Raw genomic sequence first — 6621 nt, 5'->3', positions numbered from 1 at the left:
GATAAAAGCTGATTTATACACTGTAAAAAAAAATCAAAAGTTGAGAAACCTAAAACTAAATTAAAAAATTTAATTTTTAAGATAAACTGACTTGAATTGAAATGAAAGTGTCCAGAAAATGATATTCTTTGTAGACCTTTTCCAAGACAGAATATGAGTCAATCCAACTTGAATAAATGCTATTATTTATTGAATGGCATTTAATAAAACCAAGGAATTGTTTCTCAATAACTCTCCAGTAAACAGAAACAAATGACCACAACCAAAAATGATGTAATGCAAAATCCAGACATTACTCATGGTACTGAATATACATTTCACAAAAAGCTCTCTTTTCAATATTAATATCATTTATCTTCAATAAAATATCAATTATGATGCAATAAATCAATACAAACATGAAAGAAAGTTTGCAAATAGGAATAAAAAATCCATATAAAATTTTGCACCAATTATAAAAGAGTAAGCCTGAATTAAACAATGGTACATAAACAATCTGAGTACAAGGAGTGAAAAAAGCAGTATTAGAGATTTTGAGACCAAAACAAATAAAAAGAACAAATAATCACTGAATACAAAACACAACTAGATGAAATATTGAGAAATATACAACGATGACTTTTTCTGGATTCACTGCTATGGCCATGAAACTACAGTGTGAACCTTTTGAGTCATTAAGTAATCAGATTTGGGTAAAACAATGGAAAAAGACCAAAAATGACTTTGCTATGGCTTCACAGCTGCAGCTTGAACAGTTCAACAAACAAGTCCAACAAACTCAGCTCCAATAACAAAACTATGAAAGTACATAGATAACTGTTAACTTTTTTATAAACAGCAGCCAAGATTAAACATCCAGCTTCAGAAGCTTATTCTTCAATGACTGCACTCTTGCAGTACACTGAGAGCCAAGGTGCAGAAATAATGTCTGGGTCACCTCGAATACTTCTTCAGGTGCTCAATGTTAAGTGCATAAATGATACCAAAAAGTAAAGCAAATGCTTTTGGCAGGTCATCAACATCATCAAGCACAATTTTCTCTTCCAGCACCACAGCTATACTTCTTGTGTTTGGGTTGGTTATTGCCACATCTTCAACAAAACTGAGGATATCTACTTTGAGTCCCTTAGTGCAGGTTTCCTTCTGGACTGTGTCCTACAGAGACAACAAACTATGGGTCAAAATCAATACAGAACAAAAATAAGAAAAAGAAGAAGTGTCTTGCTCAAGGGTACAATCAAGGAAGTTATGTTTTGTGCTGGGACTTGAACACACAACCTTCTTATCACAGACTCAAAGCCATCACTACAGCTAGCTTGCACTGCTTCACTGGAATCTTTAAGTGCCATTAATTCAGTGGGAGAAATAGCTGAATCAATGCAAACTAGTTATGGTGTTGCTCTGGCATGGTTGTAATGGCTCAGTGACAGAAGGCTTGATCAGAAGGTTGTGTTCAAATTCCAGCACACTTCCAAGCAGCATTGGTTGAGTAAGACCCTTATCTTTCAGCTTAGTTGTATCCTACATCAGTCAAATGAGCAAGTGTGCTGGGTTATGTGTCATTTTATGCAACATTAAGATATTACAGCACTTTACTGACGACCCAAATTGTCAGTCAACTGCTGTAAAATTTAGAGTGTTTTGGTTTCTTATGTTCACTAATCATTAAAATATTTAACACACTTACATTTTTTGTTTTAAGGCGAGTCGTTTGGGTTGTAGTCTATACACTCCCAATAGCACATTCTGAATGTCCTTAAAATGCAATTTGAGAAAGGATAGCATTCTCACAAACTTCTCCACAGGCCAGCCATGTTAGACATGACGGATAAGATAAAAAATATTACCAGATACGTTCTCAGTAGATTGTCCTCCTTTTCTCTCAGAAACAAGGGAAGGCCACAAAGTGCTGCAGATTTCCTGTGTGTCAGGATAGCAGTGGTCTAAAACACAAATAGGAAGCAGGAAAAACATGGACAAAGTAAATGGCTTTTACTACAGCTAACATTTGTAGTATGCAGTCATGTTTTTTAAAACCTCACAATTTGAAGTAAACTGATGTTGTTACCCGTTCATCAAGTCTGTCTAGGAGTATTTGAATTTCTCCTCCCAAGGCTCCACTTCTTGATCTATAGAGCTTGATCAATCGTGGTGCAAGTGAGTCCAAGTAACTAAGAAAGATCTGCCTGAGATCAACTCGAGTAACTCTGTAGAATTCTGCATATATCTGCAAAAAATAGAAATAGTTCAAATTCACTATTCTAATGTTATGTTTGGGGATGAAAACATGCACTAAAATAAACTGCTGTAAAAATATATCAGATGATTTTTTTTTTTCAACTTTTGTTTGCATAAATCTGTTAATCAACCTCAGTTCTGATCAAAACTACTAAATGTTCAAAAACATCCAGGATTTTAACTCTTTAATTGCCAAGTTCATAAATGATGTGACTGATTTGGGGAAAAAACAATATATAAAGTGATTGTGGACTGGAGATTTATTTACTTTTTATCACAGTCTTGGACATGTCAAAGATTAGTAACAACATTAGCTTTGATGCATTTTTAGTTTTTTTTGCAGCATCAGATTAAATTTTTTCTCCCTAATTTACTGTTGGTGGCTGTTTTTGCCCCATAGACTTTCATTATAACCACATTTTTTGTCTGCACAGCCATGACACTACATAACCATGCATTCTTGATTGCCATCCCCAGTGAAGTCTGGATGTAAAACAGCTCTGAAGTGCACTTGTGGGGTTATTACATTGTCCTCCACCATGTCTGAAAAGAGTAGGAAGTGTTTTATCAGTTCAATCCAGCAAAGTCTTTATCGCAATGCTGTCTCCTTTTGTGTTCAGACTATGTGTAGTTGTCGAAGTCCGCCACAGGAGAGAGTAACACACACACGGGTCAGAAAACGGAGCACTGGTCAATCCTGGCAATAGGACAACTTCTAATAGCTGACTTCAGGTGTCTTCTTTTACCTTTTTTCTGAAATAAAATATAAGAAACAGACTGAAGATGAAATGAAAACATCGAAAGTGGTCTAAAGTTATAAAGAGTCCGTCGGAACACAGTCCATGTAATTGAAACAGTAGGTAAAGCACATTCTCTGGACATCAAATAAACCCAGACACACCTCATATTTCTGCCCTTTTCATCTGACAAAAGGGTATAGATAAATTTTAAGTTAGTTATAGTTATAGTTAGTGCTGGTTTATACTGGTTAGTACTGGTTTATACTGGTTTAGGTATTAGAAAAAATTATGGCTGCTTTCTAGACGTGCTAAACAAGTATGTAATTTTCTGCAAACCTGTCCCTGGGTCATAAGCCCAAGAAAAAAACATGATTTTGAACAGTGATCAAAATTAGTGAGAGGCTAATCAACCCACTATAAAATAACTTTTACTGATAGGTGCTGTAAAATATACTCCACTTGTTTGCAGCTGGTGTTTTATTATGTAGTAATAGTTGCAGTGGTCTGGGAAAATACTGGACTAAAACAGATGGATTTCAAGAGGAAATAATTTATCTGGGTCTGGGATCTTCCGGTGCACAAGTACCTTTATTTGTCTTAAATTATCCTTATCATATTTTTTATTCCCTGCCCTTGAGCATGAAGTTATTTAATTTCTGACCTAAAATGTCAGCAAAATACAACAGGTTTAAGAAATGTATGCCAAATACAGATTTGAAGAATTCTGACTGAACAAAAGTGAAGCAAACAGATTTCTTCAGCAGGGGGTATCTGTCTCGTAAGCTGTTTAGTGAAGAGGAATTCTGCAGTATGATTAATGCCGTCACACCTGACTAATGGTGTCTGAACTCAAGCCACCCTACACTTGGAATAAATGAGGGACGCTGTGTCCACCTGTGTCCAGGGGGTGATGTTTCACACCGAGGGTCTGAATTCATCTATCTAATAATCCCACTCCTAATCAAACCCAGCCTTAGATATGATTTAAATTATGGTAGAATAACTATGTTACTCATATGGGAAATGTCTCAATCAATAATGGTGTACATTATGGTCCCCTTAAATGATATTATTTAACATTAGTTTACATAAACAAACCATGTATGTCAGTATTAATATACCCCGCCTACTGCTGAACAACAAAAGCTAGATTTCAGTTCACCACCAGGTAAAACAATTAGTTTGACTGAACTCAATAAATTGGTTGCTGCATTTATTGTTGAGGAGATGCAGCCACTCTTCACTGTGAAGGCGCCGACATTTTGTAATATCATCAGCAAAATCAGGGAAATGGACAGGGGCCGTGCTCTCCGATCGCAAAACCTTTACAAGCTTTTTGGACAAGGCATATATAGAAATGGAGGAAGACCTGAAGAAAACATTTGCAGATTGATCTAATTTTAGAATGACTTTAGGAAGACTATATTGCACTCTTTAATGTCTTTATTAACTTGGACTGTGAGTTTACTTTGTAATGTAACACATATAGGTTTCTATGTGTATAAAATGAAAAGAGAACGAGTCTACTGGTCAAATTTAAGAAAAAGTATCGCAAAAGTAACGTAACGCATTACTTTTTATAAAAAATAACTAAGTAATGCAATTTGGTACTTTTTTAGGGAGTAACACAATATTGTAACGCATTACTTTTAAAAGTAACTTTCCCCAACACTGAATATAATATAATAACAAATATATAATATATTTGTTATTTTTCACATTTTAGTAAACCATGTAAAGGTTGTGAAATTCTGTAAAAATGATCTGTATATGAGTGAAAAATTCAGTTTGTGTTGCGTTTAAAGGAAACTTTTATACATATACTGATGGCTAAAAATAATCAGAATGAGACCGCAATAGGAACAAATATAAACATTTATTTAAGCAAAGTCTATAAGAAGTATACAAATAAGTTTATTTCTAAACAATTCTATACATGTATTTACAATCTATAGGCTATTGATGGGAAAAGGGGGAGTGGGATAGGAACAGAGGGATAGATTAATAAGGGATGATTATTAAGGGATGAGGGATCTTAAATGCTAAGGTTAAGCCCTTCTTCAGGTCCTGGGGTTCACTGTACAAACCTGTAGGAAAGAAAAGAGATTTTTTAAATATTAAGTTGATCAAAAATAGAAATAAAATTATTTCACGTGTGGAGCCTGAGCAATGTAGGAAAAAGAAGTGAGAGAAAAGAAGATGAAATGAAACAGAGGAAGAAAAGATGAAGTGGGTAAGGGGAAAGATATTGCTCAGAGCTCCTCCAAAATGTCCATCATCAGCTGGACGTGCAGCTTGAGGAGTCGCTGAACTGTGGTGGCTAAGGCTGCTGGGTCACTGTAGAGCTCCAGAGGCTGAGTGAAGAGTACTTCAGCAAGCTCTGTAAGGTAATCCTATTGACAAATTCCACACACATCCAACATAGTGTCACTGAGTTTAAGATACAATCCTGAGAATTTGTGGATCGTGGCATCAGAAGATATTCAACACTTACAATAAGCACTGTGAAGTACAGCTCTGCTGCAGGCTCCCACACGTCCACGTCCCACATGCTGAAGAGCGCAAGCAGGCGCTCCAAGAAACCTCCCTTAAACTTTTGGAAAGAAAGACAAGCTTCATTAATGCCATGTCTTATCAGGTTTAAAAAATATGGAAAAAGAAAACCAGATCAAATAGACCATGTTCTGAAACTCAAACATTACTTAGAAATCTCCTGATAAGACACTTACTGGCGGAGGTTTTGAGCCATTTATAAAGTAGCTGAAGAAAATCAGCTCAAAAAAACATCCAGGAAGTTGTAGTGGTGGTCCTGCACAGAGTAGAAAAGATACAAAAATAAATTAGCTTTACATATTGGAGTCCTGTTTTCTATATTAGCAAAATCTGTTATCTTTAAACATCTATCATTTCACACAGGCGTTTATTAGCTTACACAGGAGCTGAGCTCTGCTTTAATCGATTCCTGATTGGAAGGCGTCCTCAGGAATCGAATCAGGGCCTCGTAAGCCAACTGCACACCAACTGCATCCTGTTAAAGCAAACGAAAAAATCTCTGTAACTCACTTTGGCTATGGCTGAGAAACTGAAATTATTTCCATCACAAAAATGATACAGTCTTTCATCATTCTGAAGTCACCTGGTTGTTAGCTGCTGCCAGTCACATGACGATCTTCTTTCCAGCCATGAACAAGAAGTTCTGCTTGTGGATGCTGGCAAGCAGAGTCTGAATATAAGACAGCACACAATATAAAAGTTAAAGCAGAGTGGACTTTACCTGCGCAGTAACAGCAGCTGAATAAAGGTTTTACTCACAGCAAACGCCTCACGAAGCGCGGGCACCTTCAGGCCGATTTCAGTCACCCCTCTGTCTGAAAGATGGCAGCTAAGAAACAAGAGATGTAAATGTTTAGTGTATATTAAACATACAATACACTGTTACATCATTAAAGAGTGAAGAGGATCGTACCAAATGAAGGGCACCTCCAACTCCTCTGGGTTAAGGCGCTCCTCACTCTCCTGCAAGCCAAATCATTAAATCATTAAAACTCACGCAGTAAATTTTACAGTATCCGAATCAGGGGAATAGCAGCATATGTAGATACACATCAGGTCTGAAAGTCTGAATTACCTCACAGTCGTTGTG

General features: G+C 36.3%; 1 long non-coding RNA gene across 1 annotated transcript; it reads right to left on the bottom strand.

Annotated features, from left to right (window-relative positions):
- Positions 1-5269: 5269 nt before the first annotated feature.
- Positions 5270-5989, bottom strand: LOC131350585 (uncharacterized). The gene is made up of 4 exons (XR_009204278.1): positions 5911-5989; positions 5708-5787; positions 5473-5571; positions 5270-5371 (listed from the first exon to the last, which is right to left on the bottom strand). It is a non-coding gene; the product is annotated as an uncharacterized LOC131350585 (long non-coding RNA).
- Positions 5990-6621: the final 632 nt, after the last annotated feature.

Source organism: Hemibagrus wyckioides, unplaced genomic scaffold (assembly GCF_019097595.1).
Source record: "Hemibagrus wyckioides isolate EC202008001 unplaced genomic scaffold, SWU_Hwy_1.0 Contig41, whole genome shotgun sequence".
In the NCBI taxonomy this organism is placed as follows: domain Eukaryota; kingdom Metazoa; phylum Chordata; class Actinopteri; order Siluriformes; family Bagridae; genus Hemibagrus; species Hemibagrus wyckioides.
This window is presented reverse-complemented; position numbering and strand designations above follow the sequence as displayed.